We start from the raw sequence: 19,260 nt of genomic DNA, 5'->3' as shown, positions 1-19,260 counted from the left end.
GCCATTTGTCCCCAGCCTCCAGCTGGCTCCTGGCTTTGGGGACCACACAGACACCTGCCTTCCTAGATTTCCCTGGCTCACTTTTCTGCCAGCACTGGATCTGCCAGGCCTGGGGATGGGGAGGGCAGGACAGAGGCCCACACCCAGCCCCCTCCAGGCCAGGGTGCATAGTGGACCGAGGGGTCGCCCGGGTAAAGCGAGGTGTAGGCTCAATGTGTAACTGGCCGTGGCCCCCGACTTCCTCGGTCTCAGATGGGGTGTTGATTTATTCCTGAATAACTTTTTGGGTACAGAAATCAATTTCTTAAAAATATATGACATATATATGTACACACTCATGTGAAATATGTATACTTTGGGAGATCTATTTATGTTCCAGAGAGAGTCATTCTCTTCTGTCGGGAATCGTATCTGCTGCTCTGTGTCTTTGGTCGGATTCCTGACAATTTAGTTTCCTGTTGTAAAGGTGCTTTTCCTGGGGTGAACTAAACCTATTGATTTTTTTTTTTAAGATTCTTTCTGTCCTTTTGATTTAATATACTGAGAAAGAAATGAGAGCCTTTTGAATGTTAACAAGATCCTTTTAGGAGTGTTTGGGATTGTGTATTAAATAGCCATCCATTCTGGAATGCAAGGACAGGATTGTAATAAAATGGAATGGAACCAAAAAAAAAAAAAAAAAGAAAAATGGGCTGGATACAGTAGCTTATGCCTGTAACCCAGCACTTTGGGAGGCTGAGGTAGGCAGATCACTTGAGTTCAGGAGTTCTAGTCCAGACTGGGTAACATATCAAAACCCCAACTCTACCAAAATACAAACAATTAGCCAGTGGTGGTGTGCACCTGTGGTCCCAGCTATTCAAGAGGCTGAGGTGGGAGGTTCACTTGAGCCCAGAAGGTTCAGGCTGTACTAAGCTGTGATAACGCCACTGCACTCCAGCCTGGATAACAAAGTCAGACCTAATTTAAAAAAAAAAAGGTCTGGGCATAGTGGCTCATACTTGTAACCCAGTATTTTGGGAGGCTGAGGTGGGCAAATTACTTAAGTTCAGGAGTTTCAGCCTAGACTGGGCAACATGGCAAATGTCATCTCTAACAAAAATACAAAACATTATCCAGGTGTGGTGGTGTGCACCTGTGGTCTTAACTATACAAGAGGCTGAGTTGGGAGTGTCGCCTGAGCCCAGGAGGTTGAGGCTGCAGCAAGCTGTGATCACACCACTGCACTCTAGCCTGGGTAACACAGCGAGACATAATCTCAAAACAAAAACAAAAACATAAAACCAAAAAGAAAACAAACAAAAAAGAAAAGGGGCTTCTGGGAAACAGCTAGTGAGTGGTGTTCCTGCGTCTGCTGTGGACAGCGAAGCTGCTGCGGTTGTGAGCCAGAGGAATGCCTGTGAAGAAAATGGGGTATTGCCCTGAGGCTTATATTCTGCCTCTGCTGTCTTTTCTTGAAGTATTATAAATCAGAATGTCTGCACAGTCAGTGAAAGAAGATTCAATACTTATCCCAACTCCAGATGAATAGGAAAAAGTTCTGAGAGTGAAGCTGGAGGAGGATCCGGATGGCGAAGAGGGATCAAGTATCCCCTGGAACCATCTCCCTGACCCAGAGATTTTCCCACAGCAATTCAGGCAGTTTGGATACCAGGATTCACCCGGGCCTGGTGAGGCTGTGAGCCAGCTCCGAGAACTTTGCCGTCTGTGGCTCAGGCCAGAGGCACACACAAAAGAACAAATCTTGGAGCTGGTAGTGCTGGAGCCAGTTTGTTGCCATCCTACCCAAAGAGCTACAGACTTGGGTTCGAGATCATCATCCAGAGAATGGAGAGGAGGCAGTGGCAGTGCTGGAGGATTTGGAGAGTGAACTTGATGACTTTGGACAACCAGTTTCTACGGGAAGTGCTAGTAGAAGACATGGTATCTCAAGAAGCAGCTCAGGGATTACCAAGTTCTGAGCTTGATGCTGTGGAGAACCAGCTTAAGTGGGCATCCTGGGAGCTCCATTCCTTAAGGCACTGTGATGATGGTGGTAGGACTGGAAATGGAACACTAGCTCCAAAGCAGGAGCTTCCTGCAGCAGTAGAACCCTATGAAGTTCCTGGCACTCTCAATATGGGTGTTCCTCACATTTTTAAATATGGAGAAATCTGTTTCCCCAAGGGCAGGTTTGAAAGAAAGAGAAATTCCTCTCAAAAGAAACAACACATATGCGAGGAATGTGGAAAACAGAAAACACTTCAATCAGGGCTCAGCCCTTATTCTTCATCAAAGAATTCATACTTATGGATGTGTTGAGTGTGGGAAAGCATTCAGCCAAAGTTCCATTCTTGTGCAACACCAGAGAGTCCACACTGGAGAAAAACCTTACAAATGTCTTGAATGTGGGAAAGTCGTTAGCCAGAATTCGGGGCTTATTAATCATCAGAGAATCCGTACTGGGGAGAAACTTTATGAATGCGTTCAGTGTGGGAAATCATATAGTTAAAGCTCAAATCTTTTTACACATCAGAGAAGACACAATGCAGAAAAACTTCTGAATGTTGTGAAAGTTTAGGAAATTGAAAAAAGAAAAGAATCAGCACTCAGGTCTTTTTCTTCAGAAATGAAGACAAAATTTAAAATATGAAATGATACAGAATATTTTTTTCTTTATTGCCTGTCAGAAAATCCACTGGGAAATGTAAAAATCTTCACTCACCATTACAATCTTATCTTGAAAGAAATGGTGTCGTACCTGCCTAGAAACTGAACTTGTAAACTTAATTGAGATCTTAATGCCTAAATTTTCCATGTAATGTTTATAGTCTCTATTACTTTTCCAAATAATGAACTACCTGATCCTTTGTCCCTTTCTTGAAAGTTTTCTTTAAGACAAATACATTATTTCTGCATTGATCATTGAAATGTTCTTTACAAGAATACATTCCCTTATATATTAAAGGCAACATAGAAACCACAAAGTCTGAAAATTAAAATGGTTTTAAACCATCTTTTAAAAATATACCCTTGTTTCCTTTTACCTAGTTTGAATATGCATTTGAGAAAATAGAGGATAAAGGATGGCTAAGAGCCTCAAAATGAGTCATAAGATTTCAGATAAGAAGTGATGGTAATAGAACATCAGAAAGTGAACGGGACACATTGACAGGGAACAATATACAAATACTTTGAGCTCAGGAGGCTGAGGTTGCAGCAAGTCATGATCACACCACTGCACTACAGCCTGGGTAACAGAGTGACACCTAATCTCAAAAAAAAAAGGCTGGGTCGGCGGGGGGGAGAAAGCAGAAAAAACAATGGGGCACAGTGACTCATGCCTGCAACCCAGCAATTTGGAAGGCTGAAGTGGGCAGATACATTCATATGAGGAGTTCGAGATCAGACCGGCAACATGGCAAAACCCTATCTCTACCAAAAATTCAAAAAATTAGCTGGGCATGGTGGTGTGCACCTGTGGTCCCAGCCATTCAAGAGGCTGAGGTGGGAGGATTGCTTGAGCCCAGGAGGTTGAGGCTGCAGCAAGTAGTGATCACGCCTCTGCACTCCAGCCTGGATAACAGATCGAGACCTAATCTCATATAAAACAAACAAACAAAAAGACGGAAAAAGCAAAAAGGGCTGGGCACACCTATAACCCAGCACTTTGGGAGGCCAAGGTGGACAGATCACTTGAGTTCAGGAGTTCAAGACCAGACTGGGCAACATGGCAAAACCCCATCTCTACTAAAGTACAAAGAATTAGCCGGGCATGGTGATGTGCACTTGTAGTTCCAGCTAATCAAGAGGCTGTGGAGGGAAAATCGCTTGAGCCCAGGAGGCTGAGGCAGCAGCAAGCCGTGATCACACCTCTGCACACCAGCCTGCATAACAGAGTGAGACCTAATCTCAAAAACAAAAAAACTTAAAACAAAAAATAAAAAAATAAATAAAAAAAGAAAGAAAAATAGGAAAATAGGGCTGGGCACAGTGGCTCACGCATGTAACCCAGCACTTTGGGAGTCTGAGGTGCGAAAATCACTTGAATTCAAGAGTTCAAAACTGTGGGTCAAGATGGCAAGGAGGGGAAAAGCCTTGCAGAGCAGAAATCACCAGGCTCTGCCTAGGTTCTAGGAATATGGAGTGATTTTAATTGCTCTATGTCCTCAATGCTTGGGAGAAAAAAACCCCTTTGATGCATTGGGTGTGGTCAGACCAGGTAGCTCCTAATCCGCTATACTTCTGATGCAGCCACACTCTGATAACAATCGGTGATAAACTCAGAGCACTAGTTTAGCATGTCTTAGAAGGGTCTCAAGTGCTCTCCATGCTCTCCACTCCGCTATCTTACCTACTCCTTTACCCTTCCTTTCTACGCCCATAAGATCAATGAAATTGTGCACATAATAAAAGCGTTTGGAGCCCAGAGCTCGGGGCCTACGCATTTTCCACACTTGCGTTGGTCCCTTGGACCCACGCTGTAAATTCTACTCTTGTGTCTCTATTTCCTTTTCTCAATCCCTTGTCACCTCTGGGACTAAGGGCACCCATGTACGGGGCTGGGCTGGTTCCCAACAAAAACCAGACTGTTGCAACATGGCAAAACGCCATCTCTACAAAGAAAAAAACAAAACATTAGCCAGCGTGGTGGTGTGCACCTGTGGTCCACACTATTCAAGAGGCTGAAATGAAAGGATGGCTTGAGCCCAGGACGGTCAGGCTGCAGCAAGCTGTGATCACGACACTCTGTTACCCAGAGCAAGACCTAATCACAAAACAAAATGAAACAAAACAAAAGCCAAATGGTCTGGGCACAGTGGCTCATGCCTGTAACTCAGACTTTTGGGAGGCTGAGGTGAGCAGATCACTTGAGTTTAGGAGTTAGAGACCAGACTGGGCAACATGACAAAGCCTCGTCTGCACCAAAAATACAAACAATTAGCCTGGCGTGATGGTGTGCATCTCTAGTTTTGGCTATTCAAGAGGCTGAGGTGGGAGGATCGCTTGAGCACAGTATTTTGAGACTACAGCAAGCTGTGATCACATCACTGCCCTCCAGCCTGGATAACAGACGGAGACCTAATCTCAAAAAGAAAATAAAAAGAAAAAGAAAAAAGAAGGAACAAGGGCTCTGCACAGTGGCTCACACCAGAAACCCAGCACTTTGGGAGGCCAAGGTGGGCAGGTCACTTGAGCTCAGGAGTTTGAGACCAGACTGGGCAACATGGCAAAACTCCATCTCTACCAAAAATACAAAATATTTGCTAGATGTGGTGATGTGCACCTGTGGTCCCAGATATTCAAGAGGCTGAGGTAGGAGAATTGCTTGAGGCTTGAAGGTTGAGGCTCCAGCAAGCCATGATCATGCCACAGCACTCCAGCCTGGATAACAGAGCGAAACCTAACATCAAACAACAACAAAAAAAAAAAAAAAAAAAAGGAAAGAAAAGAAAAGAAAAAAGGGCTGAGCCCTGTGGCTCATGTCTGTTACCTAGCACTTTGAAAGGGCAATGTGGGCAGATCACTTGAGTTCAGGAGTTGGAGACCAGACTGGAAAACATGGCAAAACCCCATCTCTACCAAAAATACAAAATATTTGCTAGACATGGTGGTGTGCACCTGTGGTCCCAGCTATTCAAGAGGCTGAGGTGGGAGGATCACTTAAGCCCAGGAGGTTGAGGTTACAGCGAGCCATGATCACGCCACTGCACTCCCGCCTGGGTAACAGAGCAAGACTTAATCTAAAAATAAAAAATAAAAAAATAAAAAACCAGAAATGGCTCAGCACAGTGGCTCATGCCTGTAACCCAGCACTTTGGGAGGCCGAAGTGGGCAGATAACTTGAGTTCAAAGTTCAAGACCAGACTGGACGACGTAGCAAAACCCCATCTCTACCAAACATACAAAAAATTTGCCAGGCATGGTGGTGTGCACCTGTGGTCCCAGCTAGTCAAAAAGCAGAGATGGGAGGATCGCTTGAGCCCAGTATGCTAAGGCTGCAGCAAGCCATGATCACACCACTGCAAATCCAGCCTTGGTGAAAGCCAAGCCTAACCTATCAAAAAAAAAAAAAAAAAAAAAAAAGAGAAGAAAAAGAAAAAAGGGCTGGGCACAGTGGCTCACACCTGTAACACAGCACTTTTGGGAGCCCAAGGTGTGCAAATCACTTGAGTTCAGGAGTTCGAGACCAGACTGGGCAACATAGAAAAACCCCATCTCTCCCAAAAATTCAAAAAATTAGCCAGGTGTGGTGGTATGCACCTGTGGTCCCAGATATTCAAGAGGCAGAGGTGGGAGGATGACTTTCACCCAGGAGGTTGAGGCTGCAGCAAGCTGTGACCATGCCACTGTACTCCAGCCTGGGTAACACAGCGAGACCTAATAAAAAAAAGGGGGGGCGGGGAAATGGGGCACAGTGGCTCATGCCTGTAACCCAGCAATGTGGGAGGCTGAAGTGGGCAGATCCATTTATATGAGGAGTTGGAGACCAGATGGACCAATGTGGCAAAATCCCATCTCTACCAAAAATAAAAACAATTAGCTGGGTGTGGTGATGTGCACTTGTGGTCCCAGCTATTCAAGAGGCTGAGGTGGGAGGATGACTTGAGCCCAGGAGGTTGAGTCTGCAGCATGTAGTGATCATACCACTGCACTCCAGCCTGAGTAACACAGTGAGACTAATCTCAAATAAAAAAAAAACCAAAAAGACTAAAAAAGAAAAAAGGGCTGGGTACAGTGACTCACACCTGTCACCCAGAACTTTGGGAGGCTGAGGTGGGCAGATCACTTGAGTTCAGGAGTTCGAGACAAGACTGGGCAACATGGCCAAACCCCATCTCTACCAAAAATACAAACGATTATTAGCCTGGCGTGGTGGTGTGCACCTGTGGTCTCAGCTATTCAAGGGGCTGAGGTGAAAGGATGACTTGAGCCCAGGATGTTGAGTCTGCAGCAAGCCGTGATCATCACGCCACTGCACTCCAGCTGGGTAACAGAGAGCAGGCTAACCTAAAAAAAAAAAAAAAAAAGACAGAAAAAAGAAGACAAAAGGGCTGGAAACAGTGGCTAATGCCTGTAACCTAGCATTTTGGGAGGCTGAGGTGGGCAGATCACTTGAGTTCAGGAGATGGAGACCAGATTGGGCAACCTGGCAAAACCTCATCTCTACCAAAAGTACAAAAAATTGGCCAGGTGTGGTGGTGTACACGTGTGGTCCTAGGGATTTAAGAGGCTGAGGTGGGAGGATCACTTGAGCCCAGGAGGTTGAGGCTGCAGCAAGCTGTGATCGTGCCGCTGTACTTCAGTCTGGGTAACAGAGTGAGACCTAATCTCAAAAAAAAAAAAAAGAGAGAAAAAGAAAGAAAAAGAAAAAGATGAAGAAAAGCTAGGCACAGTGGCTCATAACTCAGCATATTGGGAGGCCGATGTGGGCAGATCACTTGAGTTCAGGAGTTCAAGAACAGACTCGACAACATGGCAAAATGCCATCTCTATGAAAAATTACAAAAATTAGCCAGGTGTGGTGGTGTGCACCTGTGGCTCCAGCCATTCAAAAGGCTCGACGGGAGGATAACTTGAGCCCAAGAGGTTGAGGCTGCAGCAAGCCGTGATCACGGCACTGCACTCCAGCCTGGGTAACAGAGAGAGACCTAATCTCACAAAACATACACAAAAAAGAAAAAAGGGCTGGGCACAGTGGCTCACGACTGTAACCTGGGACTTTGGGAGGCCGAGATGGGCAGATCATTTGATACTTGAGTTCAGTAGTTCAAGAGCAGACTGGGCAACATGGCCAAACCACATCTCTACCAAAAGTACAAAAAGTTAGCCAGCCATGGTGGTGTGCACCTCTGGGCCCAGCTATTTAAGAGGCTGAGGTGGGAGGATCGCTTGAGTCCAGGAGGTTGAGGCTGCAGCAAGCTGTGATCACGTCACGACACCCCAGACTGGTTAACAGAGCCAGACCTAATCTGTAAAAAAAAAAAAAACGAAAAAGAAAAAGAAAAGAGGGCTGGGCACAGTGGCTCACGCCTGTAACCTTGCATTTTGGGATGCCGAGGTGGGCAGATCACTTGAATTCAGGAGTTTTAAACAAGACTGGGCAACATGGCAAAACACCATCACTACCAAAGATACAAAAAATTAGCCTCCCATCTCAACTTCTTGAATACCTGTGGTCCCAGCTATTCAAGAGGCTGAGGTGGGAGGATCAGGAGGTTAAGGCTGCACCAAGCCATGACCACGCCACTGCAGTGCAGCCTGGGTAACAGGCGAGACCTAATCTCAATAAAAACAAACAAACGAAAAAAATTAAAAAGGGCAAGACCCAGTGATTCACACTTGTAAACCAGCCCTTTGGGAGTCCGAGGTTGGCAGATCACTTGACTTCAGGAGTTTGAGACCAGACTGGGCAACATGGAAAACTCAATCTCTACCAAAAATACAAAAAGTTAGCCAGGTGTGGTGTGCAGCTGCTGTCCCAGCTATTCAAGAGGCTGAGATGGGAGGATCGCTTGAGCCCAGGAGGTTGAGGCTGCAGCAAGCTGGGACCACACCACTGCTTCAGCCTGGATAACAGAGCGAGACTTAATCTCAACATAATAAGAAAAAAAGAAAAAAAGGGCTGGGCCCAGAGGCTAACAGCAGTAACCCACCACTTTGGGAGACTGAGGTGGGCAGATCACTTGAGATCAGGAGTTCGAGACCAGATGGGGCTACATAGCAAAACCCCAGTCTCTACCAAAAATACAAAAAATTAGCCAGGCAGGGTGGTGTGCACCTGTGGTCCCAGCTATTTAAGAGGCTGAGGTGGGAGGATCGATGGTTAACGGGACATTGAGACTGCAGCAAGTTGTGACCACGCCACTGCACTCCAGCCTGGGTAACAGAACAAGAGCTAATCTCAAAAATAAGCAAACAAACAAACAAACAAACAAAACAAAAATAAAAAAGAGTTGCGCACAGTGTGTCACGTCTGTAACCCAGCACTTTGGGAGGTGAAGGAGGGCAGATCACTTGAGACTTGAGTTTAGAAGTTCAAGACTACACTTTGCAAAATGGCCAAATCCCATCTTTACCAAAATACAAAAAAATCAGCCAGGCATGGTGGTGTGCACCTGTGGTTTGAGCTATTTAAGAGGCTTAAGTGGAAGGATTACTTTAGCCTAAAAGGTTGAGGCTTCTGCAATCCGTGACCACGCCACTGCACTCCAGCCTGGGTAACAGAGCAACACCTAATCTAAAAACAAACACACAGCAAACAAAAAGAGGTGCAGGCACAGTGGCTCACGCCTGTAACCCAGTTCTTTGGGAGGCTGAGGTGGGCAGATCACTTGAGTTCAGGAGTTCTAGATCAGACTGGGCAACATGAAAAATTCCATCTCTACCAAAAATACAAAAAGTTAGTCCGGCGTGATGGTGTGCACCTGTCATCCCAGCTATTCAAAAGACTGCGATGGGAGGATTGCAGGAGCTCAGGAGGGATGCTGCAGAAAGCAGTGACCACACCACTACACTCCAGCCTGGGTAACAGATGGAGACCTAATCTCAAAAAAAAAAAAAAGAAAAAGAAGGAAAAAAGGGCTTGTCACAGTAACTCAAGCCTATAACCCAGCACTTTGGGAGGCCGAGGAGAACAGATCATTTGAGTTCATGAGTTTGAGTCAAGACTGGGCAACATGGAAAAACTACATCTCCACCAAAAATTAAAAAAAAAAATTAGTCGGGCATGTTGGTGTACACCTGTGGTCCTTGCTATTCAAGAGGTTGAGGTGGGAGGATCAGGAGGTTGAGGATGCGGCAAGCCGTGATCACACCACTGCATTGCAGCCTAGGTAACACAGCAAAATCTAATCTCAGAAGAAAACAAAACATTGGACTATGGATTCTCGCTCAGCAGCCCTTGTCCACGACCTACTTCAGCCTGGCACTGCTCAGCCCTCCAGCCATTAGCTGTGGCCTCCCCCACCCCTGCTCCAGCTCCATCTCCTGCTCCAGCTCCATCCCCTGCTCTGCCTCCATCTCAGCTTCTGGCTTGGGCTCAGGCTCCAGCTTCAGCTCCAGGCCCTGCTCCAGCAACGACTTCAGCCACAGGGGACTCCCCAGAGCAGCACTTTACAGGACTGCACACGTCCCTGTGTGATGCCATTTCAGGCTCAGTGGCCCACTCTCCTTCAGAAAAGCTTATCCAGTGGCTAGAGATGGCTGGGCCCTGGGGCCAGTTTGCTTGGCAGGACTTCCAGGGTGTGCAGGGGCTGCTGGCCAAGCCGCTGTCCCAGCTGCAGGGCTTCGATCACACCCACTGGTGCCCCTTCTCCCACGTGGTGTGAGCTGGCACCATCTTCGTGCCCATCCACCTGGTGAAGGAGCAGCTCTTCCCTCGGCTGCCTTTGATTCTGTGGACCCTGCGCTGCAGGAGCGTCCTGTGGAGCTGCGGCCACCATGCTGTTAGAGGACAGGGGCTGCGGGTGCCCACCCTACGTGGCTCCACCTCAAGAATGCTGAAGCTACTGGAGCTGCACCAGCTGCCCGACATTTACCCAGACTTGCTTGGCCTACAGCGACATGACTGTGTATGCCACCAGCTGGGTGAGCATGGGGTAGCCCCAGTGGCCCTTGGAGGGGTGTGAGCAAGTGTCAGGTGTGTGTGCCAGGTGAGTGGGTCACAGCTGGGGCTGGGGGATTCCAGGACTACTGCCCAGGCAGGGGGCTCTTGGGTGGGCTTGAGGCACCCCCACCCCTCGACCCTCCAGACTATCAGCAGATCTTCATAGCCTGCTTTCTAGTCCTCTGAACATGCCAGCTGCTCTGTCCCCATGGAAACTCCTCGACCTCCCCTGGTGCCGCACCTTCCGGGATCCCTCCTCCTGCCTGTGCCTTCTCCATCTGGGGTGTGCTGTTCCCGGCGCCCTGGTTAGGCCCTGTTTTCGAGCTGAGATCATTTCCCTGAGTCCAGCCCAGGCTCCCCTTTCTGAGCTCTAGCCCCAAATCACTCACTGCCTGCTGGTCTTCGGCAGCTGCGTCTCTCTCCCACACTGAACTCATCCCAAATCACACTCCCAAGCCGTCCCCTAAGCTCACTTCCCACCCTCAGTCTTTCCCATGTCAGGGAAGAGCACCCCCGTTCACAAAGCTCCTCGTGCCCGAGACCTGGTGAGCGTCACAGGTGCCTTTCTGAACGTGTGGTTTTCAGTCCTGCCCGGCCCCGACATCACAGAAGTGTGACCACGGGCCGCGTTGTTCTGTGTTTGCTTTTCCTCTGCTAAATGATGTCTTGTGCCCACTGTTCTCCAGCTTGTGTTTTTAATGTCCTGGAGGACACACAACTGCCGAAGTGTTGTGTGCTGTGTATGATCACACTTCCTCAGCTAGGGATCTGGCGATGGGACCAAGTGGATTCCGCCATTGCCCCTCCTGCGTCAGAACACCTAGCATCTCGGCCTGAGACCCTCTCTAGTTTTTATCTCCCTGCTGCCTCCACCTCCACCCTCTCCCATTTCCACCACTCCACCTCTTCCCTGTAGAAACTGCTCCTAGTTCCATCCCCATAGTGGCAGCTTTGCCCCGGGCCCTTACCTGGTCAGGATGGAGGAGGGCCTGAGGCAGTGAGGTACAGATGAGCTTAGGGGCTGGCTGACCCCCTGATCCCTGAACACTTACAAAATTGGAGCACATGCCTTAATGGGATGCAAAGGAAATCCAGGCTCGGTCGTTCTGTTACCGAGTGAGGGTCTGGCATCACTGAGGGCTGGGCTGCCGAGCTCAGTCCTCTCCCCGTACAGTTGGGCTGTCTGGGGCCGGAGAGGGTCAGGTCTGTTTCTTCTGGGCTGCCTGACCAGCAGTGGAGTCTGGGCACTCCACACAGTGCCCCCCGCTCTGAGTGGAGCTTGCAAGAGTCAGGGGCCTGGGAAGGAAGTGATTGGGACCAGGCTTCCTGCCTCTGGCTGAATTGTGTTGCCCCTGTCCTGGCTCCTTCCTCCCATTATTGGGGGCCGCCCTTCTGTGTGTGCCCCTAGACAGTGATTCCTGCCTTCCTTTCTTACGGGTTCCTGTGCTTCCCAGCCTGGCTTTTAGAGCAGCCCCTACCTGGGCCCCGGCTCGGGCTTGGGCTCTGGCTCTGGGCCTGGCATAAAGATGATGGCTGTCCCATACATGGCAGGGCCCTCTGTTCCCATGCCTCAATTTTCCCATCTGGACAATGGGTAGTGGACCAGGCCAATGGTTCCTGACCCACTGAGTCCCATTCCCCTCATCTTTGTACCCAGCAGTGCCCTCATCAGACAGAGTTCTGGGGTCACTTGGGGAGAAGTCCATCCTTTCAGCTTGGGTGGTCTGGTCAGTGGGCACGTGTGGGGAAGAGGTGTAATGCCAGCCTGACTTAGGGCAGAGCAGAGCCACAGTTTGGGTGGCTTTGGAGGCCTGGAGGTGGGACCTGAGGATATGGGGTCTGCAGCCTAACTATGCATTCATTTTCCAGGTGACTTTGACACTGAGGCTGGAGCTGTGTCCCCCTCAGAGCCCACCGTGGCCAGAGATGAGCTAGAGAGCCTATCCCTGGCTCAGAAGTCACTGGCCCCCAAGGTCAGGAAGCCAGGGAGGAAGCCCCCAACCCCTGGCCCGGAGAAAGCAGAGGCAGCCGCTGGGGAAGTGTCCTGTGGTGCTGCCCCTACCCCTGCTGCCAGCACCAGCCCACCTGGCTCCACACTGAAGGGTTCCTGTGGGGAGTGGCAGCTGCTGCTGCAGTCTGCTGGAAACTGCCTGGCTCAATGGGCTGGCTCTGCCTACCCGGGGCCACAAGGCCTCAGGACCAGACAGGCTTTCGCCTGCCCACAGCTGCTGGACAGACAGAGCCCTCACCTGTAGCACTGGTTGCTGGTCCCGTGTGTAGCGATCATCCTCTACCCTTCCTTCTGCCTGCCCAGCTGCCCCGGGCCAGGAGTGGATGCTGGGGTCATGGCTGCCCCCCTGGAGGGGTTCCAGCTCTGACCCTGGGGCCGACCCAGGTGGGCTGAGAGCCCCTGAGCTTTTCACATGAGGGCCTTTATTGGATAGGACTCCTTCCCATTCTTCCCTAGAGAACACACATGGGCTCTGGAGCCTGACAGGCCTGGGGTCGAATCCCGGCTCGTGTTCTTGCTGCGTGACCTGGGCAAGACACCTCACCTCTGCTGAGCCCCCATGTCCCATGTGGAAAATGGGACAAGGCCACCTACCTCACAGCCGCCATGTCAGGGGGTGCTGCCTGACACGTACCCGTCACGGGTTGGTCTCTGCTTCCTCCCTGGGGCAGGGCCTAGAATGGCAGGCAGAGAACCTTCCTAGAGAAAGTCTTCATGTGTCCTAGGACCTGCTATGGTAGAGTAGTACCTTATGCGTGAATGTGACTTACACTTTGAGGCATCACCCTGCAGCATTTGGGGTTGGATTGGCCCCAACTCTTCTGCCTGGAGCTCCCTGAGGGAGCCTGCACTGCCCACTCCCAATCCCGGCTGTTGATGCAGGGATGCAGCCTGGAGCTGGCGTCCTTGTTCTGGGCCTGCCACTGCCGCCCCAGGAGGCCCCAGGCCTGTCCTGAACTGACATCGGAGCTTTCCTGAACTGCCTCCCTCAACCCACGCATTCTCCCAGGAAATCTGTGTTTTCTAGAAGCGTAGCGGCTGCTGAGACTGAGGGACGGGTACAGGCAGTCTGAGTGGCAGTTCAGGCCTAGAAGGTCTCTGAAGATCAAGACTGAGGACCCTGCTGCTCCCCAAGCTGGAGCCCATCAGCCAGGCCAGCTGGGAGCCACCTGTCTGCGGAGGGCTGAGCTGAGCCAGCGGCTGCGAGCTCTGGGCCTTATTTAGGGGATGCTGATGAGCCTCTGGGCCCTGGAGGCAGGCCATTAAAGCACCTGGCTTGTTTTTGGAAGAGGGGCCTGGCCGCGTATGGGGGAGGTGGGCTTCATGTTCCATCACTGTGTGCCCACCCCTTGCTCACAGGCTGCTCTCCCTGCTCCCAGTCCAGAAGGTGCTGAGCGGCTCCTGCTCCAGCGTGCGGCTGACTCTGGCTCTGTGGGCGGCTCTCATATGCACACTTGCTTGCTCCAGGAAAGCCCTCCTACCTGAGACCCCGTGGGTCCTGGTGGTGGCGGGTCGGTGGCTACTGCCTGGTTAGAAACGCTGGTCACCAGACCCAAGCACGTACCCCTCTCCCAGGGCCAAGCCTGCCCTTCATGGTCTGGATGGAACTGTCACAACATCCCCATTGCTGGTGACCATGTAGCCCACTGACCTTGGCTTGGGTGGGGTGGGGTGCGCGGGGCCCACCCTCTAGAGACCCTGTCCCTGCCGGGCTCTATTTCCCCGAAGGTTTGTTCTCAGGGCAGCTAAGGTGGCTTCCTGGGCCTGTCTTCCCACTCCACCTGGGTCTGGGGCCAGTCCACTGGAGCTGTTTAGACCTGTGTGGCATCCTGGGGGTGGTCACTGGGCCAGCTGCCCTGTCCCTCCTGTAGCAGCCTGACCTGACACTCAGCTGGGATTTGGAGTGGCAGCTGCCATTGTCCCCTTACACTGTTCATATAGGCCCAGGAAGAGTTCTGGGCTGTAAGGGGATAGGTAAGCACAACACATTGTGGTCACTGCAGTGACAACCTGGGGGAGGATCCTTGGGGCCCAGAAGAGGTGCCTGAACTGGGTTTTGAAGACAAGTAGGATGCAAAGTGCAGTCTGTGTGGCGAGAAGCACACATGCAGAGTCTTGCTGAGTGTGGAGCAGGAAAATCCCCAGGCGGGGCTAGGGCTCCCGCACTAGAAGGGGCAGGGCTGGGAAGCCTGGCTAGAAATCCAGCAACCGGTGGATTCAGTCCCACAATCTGAGGAATGGGGGTGTGAGCCACATGGAATCATTTGAGGCTACTCCTATGGGGAGGGAAGAATTGCAGTGGAGGGGGAGTTTCTCAATCCTGGGCTTTCCCAGGCCCTGGGCAGCCATAGGTACCTGGTCAGCCCCAGCAGTCACATCCATCTCATTGCCAGCACGTGACTGGAGTAGATGCTTTATTCTTTTTCCTTCCGTCCTCCCTCCTCTCCCTGCCCTCCATCGTCTCATTTTTCTCCCTCCCTCCCTGCCACCTCCATCCTCTCCTTTCCTTCCCTCCCTCCCCTCACCTCCCTCCTCCCCTTCCCTCCTTCCCTCCCTCCCTCCCTCCCTGCACATCTGCCCCTGCTGCATGCCTGACATGCATCTTGCTTATGGCGGCCAGACAGAGTGAGGCCTCAGGACAGGCAGGGCTCAGCCCCTGGGTGGCCCCAGAGGACTCGGGATGTTGCAGAGGCCAGGCAGGGGTGGCGTAGAGCCAGCCTGGGCTGGAGCGAAGTGCTGCTCTGTCCAGGGAGCCCCTCTCTTCCCCTTCTGGCTCCAGTCTGAGGGGAGAGACTTAACCCGGCCTTGGGAGTTCTTGTCTAAGGGAGGAGATGTGACAGTGTCCCAGGGAGCCCTGAGGTGGTTTGTGGGGACAGGAACAGGACTGCCTGAGACTCGTAGCCTGAGGGAGGTGGTGCCCTAACTGGCTGCCACCCTCACAAGTTTTTCTTTTCTTTTGAGATGGAGTCTCGCTCTGTCGCCCAGTCTGGAGTGCTGGTGGCACGATCTTGGCTCACTGAAACCTCTGCCTCCTGGGTTCAAGTGATTCTCTGCCTCACCATGCCTGGCTAATGTTTTGTATTTTTAGTAGAGATAAGGTTTCACCATGTTATCCAGGATAGTCTCGAACTCCTGACCTCGTGATCAGCCCACCTTGGCTTCCCAAAGTACTGGGAGTACAGGCGTGAGCCACTGTGCCCAGCCCACCCCTCACATTTGTTTTACAAACCCCGTTGGTGCTGAAGAAGAGCTGAGGGCAAGGAAGGAGTGTGGGCATCGGAGTGTGTTGGCCCCGCCCCCACCCCTCCAGGAGACCCCAGCAGGCACCTAAGGATGGGGCTCAGGTGAGGCCTAGTCTCCCCACGCCCCAGCTGGAATCCCCATCCAGTACAAAAGGTGAAGGGCCAGGCAGCTGGCTTTGCTGACAGGAGGGGAGCTAGCAAGGAGGAGGGTGGGAAGGACAGCCCTGGCTTCGGGGAGGTGGAGAGTAGGAGCTGGGAGGGACAGAGGGGCTCCTGGCACAGAGGCCTCTTATGGGGAACAGCACCTCCAGCCAGGCTCAGCGCTATGCCACCCCAACCCGGCCTCGGCAGGGACCCTGGTGCTGAGCCCTGCTTGTCCTGAGGCCTCATTCTGCCCTGTTGCTGTTGGCAGTGCCCATGTCTGGGGTGTTATCAAGACCCTGAGCAGTTCCTGTGCCAGAGATGGGAGGGGTAAACCGCCAGCCCAGCCTGCTGCCCCAGTTGCTGCGGGAGGAGGACCTCGGGGGTGCTTTGGCCTGTGGACAGGGCCTTGCTGCCGGCTGTGTGTGCTGTGCTCTCTGGGCAGCTGCCAAGACCCACCTCCAAACACCCTAGGGGGAGTACCCGGTGCAGCTCCTCCAGGGCCCTGTCTGCTCCCGGAGATGGGAATGGGGAAGCGCTACCGAGCCTCTCCTTTCTCTCCTTCACTGCTGCACATGGACCTCTCGTCCAGGCTGGTGGGAAGCTGGGGACCCAAACTCTGGGTGTTCTAGCTATGGCCCACTCACAGGTGCCTGTGTCGATGAGCCCTCCACTCCTCCTGCCACAGCCCCTAGCCTCAGCCTGCCTGGCCACTGCCTCCCATACTCTGCCTCTGTCCAACAGGGGCCCAGATCCCCTGTGATTTCTTGGGACAGTTCAAGGTGAAGATCCCTTGCTTCTTTCTCCAAGAGCCTCTGATAAAGGCACCTGCAGACCCTTTTCCTCCTCAGATCCTGATGATGGGACCAGGGAAGGCCCCTCCTGTATCCCCTAGCTCCTCTCCTACCTATAAATCAGAACTTGAGGTCCCAAGCTTGGTGGCTGCACCTCCTCAAGCCCTGTAAACCTCTCAGACCCAACCCCACCATCCCCTCAGAGGGGCTGGGGCTTCAGCTTGGGGCCCACTGCACAGGAAGCTAGGGCTTCTCTGCCCTTCTGCTGAGGGCTTGACAACTCCTCAGTGAGGCCCGGGCTCCCAGCTGCCTTGAGTAGCCAAGAGACGCACAGACAGCCCCTACTTAAAGAGGCCTGGGTTCTCCAACAGACCTGGGGACCCCGCCTGCCTTTCCACAAGGTTTGCTACCTTCCCTGGGCTGGATCTGGGGTAGCCCTGTCCAGCCTTTGCTGTCACCCCTCAGCTTGCCACCTCCTGGCCCCGTGAACATACGAGGACCCCAGCTTCAAGAGGCCAGGTCTTCCCCAGCCCTGCCTGCTGCCACCCTGGCACCTCTAAGCCCAGCAGGCTGCAAGGGCCCCTAGCTACTAAAGGACTGGTCCCCACCCGATCTGCCCCGTGCTTCCCCAGATGCCAGTGAGCATCCTTGGTGCCCAGCCCTTGGGAGCCCAGCCCCTTCTGGGTGTTGGCAGCTTGGAGCTTTCTTCTAGGCCTGTGAATCCTATCCCATCTGGAGTTAGCTTAGACCTCTCCCCTGGTCTCCTGGGCACTTCTGGCCCCAATCCCCTGGCAGCCTGGCCTTACAGCATTCCTGGGAGTGGTGGGGAGGCCTCTGCCAGCTCAGTGGGTGCCACTCTGCACACCGGACTTACTTTCCTTGCAACCCCAGCAGGAAGCCTCATTCCTTGTGGCGCCCGCCCCCAGCCCACTCATGTGGGCCCTAAACCTCCAGCTGGCCCAGCTCTGCAGAAGAGGTGCCCAGAGGCATCTGCAGCAGTTCATCTCATGCTGGTCTCCCCCTAGGGCCCCTCTGGAGCCTGGTACCACAGATCGCAGTGGGGTACAGCTCAGCCTCCCTTCCTCCTCATCTCCTCATAGGGGCCTCTGTCCACCAGGGCACCTGACTGCTGGGGAACCCACCCCCCCCAGTGCCCTTCTTTCTGACTGCTGGCCCTTCCACAGCCTGGATGCTTGAGCCCTGGGCAGAGAGCAAACAACCCCAGGACTGTCTTTGCAAGCAGAGAGGCTACTTGGCACCAGGCCCTGACTCCTTGGGCTGAGCTCAGCAACAGGCATGTCACCAAGGCCCCCTGGGCCAAAGGGCTCAGCCCTGAGGACCCAGCACTCACCACGCCTGCATGTTCCTGCCAAGCATCCATCCTGGGGACCCAGCTTTCCCCCTGCCCCCAGCTGCTGGCAGCCCCATCTCGACTCATCCAGGGTCCCGGAGGCCACGCCAGGAAGCAGCCAGCAGCTGGGAGGAGCACCTGCTGTTTCTGCATCTTTTTTTCTGGAGCTCACTTGAGTGGGAGGCACTACAGACTCAAGGCAGCCTGCAGGCCACGCCTTCCCCACTCCCGGCCTGGGTGGGATTCTGGCTCAAGAGTGACTGGAAGGCTGAGACTGTCCTGTCACAGAGGCAGGTCTGAGTAGTCCAGGCCCAGTCCTACCCTCCAGCAGGGCCCTTCCTGTTCATTTGTGCAGCTGGCTTTGCAGAAAGTGTAAGTGAAGTCTGTGTGGACTGTGTCCCCTGACCCCAGGGGGAGTCTGGCTCCAGTCCTGGCCTGGAACTCGGATGCCTTAGACTTAGAGGCCACATCTGGCAGGGTGGACCAGCATGGTCTGCCCACAACCAGGGCAGGTACCACATTGGCAGCCCCAGACCTGACACCACAGCTCCTGTGTCCCCTCTCCACTTCCGTCCAGCACATCACCTACACCACATGCTGCCCCTGATGAATCCAGACTGTCAGCTTCCACCAGCTCAGCCGGGAAGTCACGCCGACCGTAAGGAGAACGGTGCCTCTTGAGTTGGGGGCTAAGTGGGAATGGGCCTGGTGTGGGGTAGGGGAGGTGGGGGCGAGGCAGGTGTCCAGTGCCTCTCTGCCCATCTTCCTTTCTTTTTTTCCCACAAAGGAGGCATCTTCTCCATGTCCCTCTGCCACCCCGAGGACATAAAATACTTCCCCAGTTCTGTCTTCCTTTTGACATAGCCCACCTACCTTCCTGTGGGACTCAGGGCTTTGTTTTGTCCTGTGGCCCACATGAGAAGCAATTATCCCTGCTCTGCTCAGCTGAGAGGACAAACTGAGGCAGAACAGGGGAACAGCTCTGTCACAGTCTGAATGTTAATGGCAGAGTCAAGAGCAGCCCTCCCCTGAGTGGTCAGGTCCAGTGGATACCAAGTGTGGAGGCTGTATTAGTCCATTTTGCATTACTCTAGAGGAATACCTGAGGCTAGGTCATTTATTTATTCTTTCAA

General features: G+C 52.6%; 2 pseudogenes; both read left to right on the top strand.

The window, feature by feature from the left end:
- The first annotated feature begins 1,474 nt into the window (after positions 1-1,474).
- Positions 1,475-2,560, top strand: LOC105713194 (zinc finger protein 24-like; annotated as a pseudogene).
- A 7,215-nt stretch (positions 2,561-9,775) lies between these two features.
- On the top strand, positions 9,776-12,843 carry LOC135276028 (uncharacterized protein C15orf39-like; annotated as a pseudogene).
- The last annotated feature ends 6,417 nt before the right edge of the window (positions 12,844-19,260 follow it).

Source organism: Aotus nancymaae, unplaced genomic scaffold, assembly GCF_030222135.1.
Source record: "Aotus nancymaae isolate 86718 unplaced genomic scaffold, 86718_ANA_hifiasm-v0.15.2.pri h1tg000020l, whole genome shotgun sequence".
Lineage (NCBI taxonomy): Eukaryota > Metazoa > Chordata > Mammalia > Primates > Aotidae > Aotus > Aotus nancymaae.
Note: the sequence above shows the minus strand (reverse complement) of the source record. Positions and strands in the feature narration are given on the sequence as shown.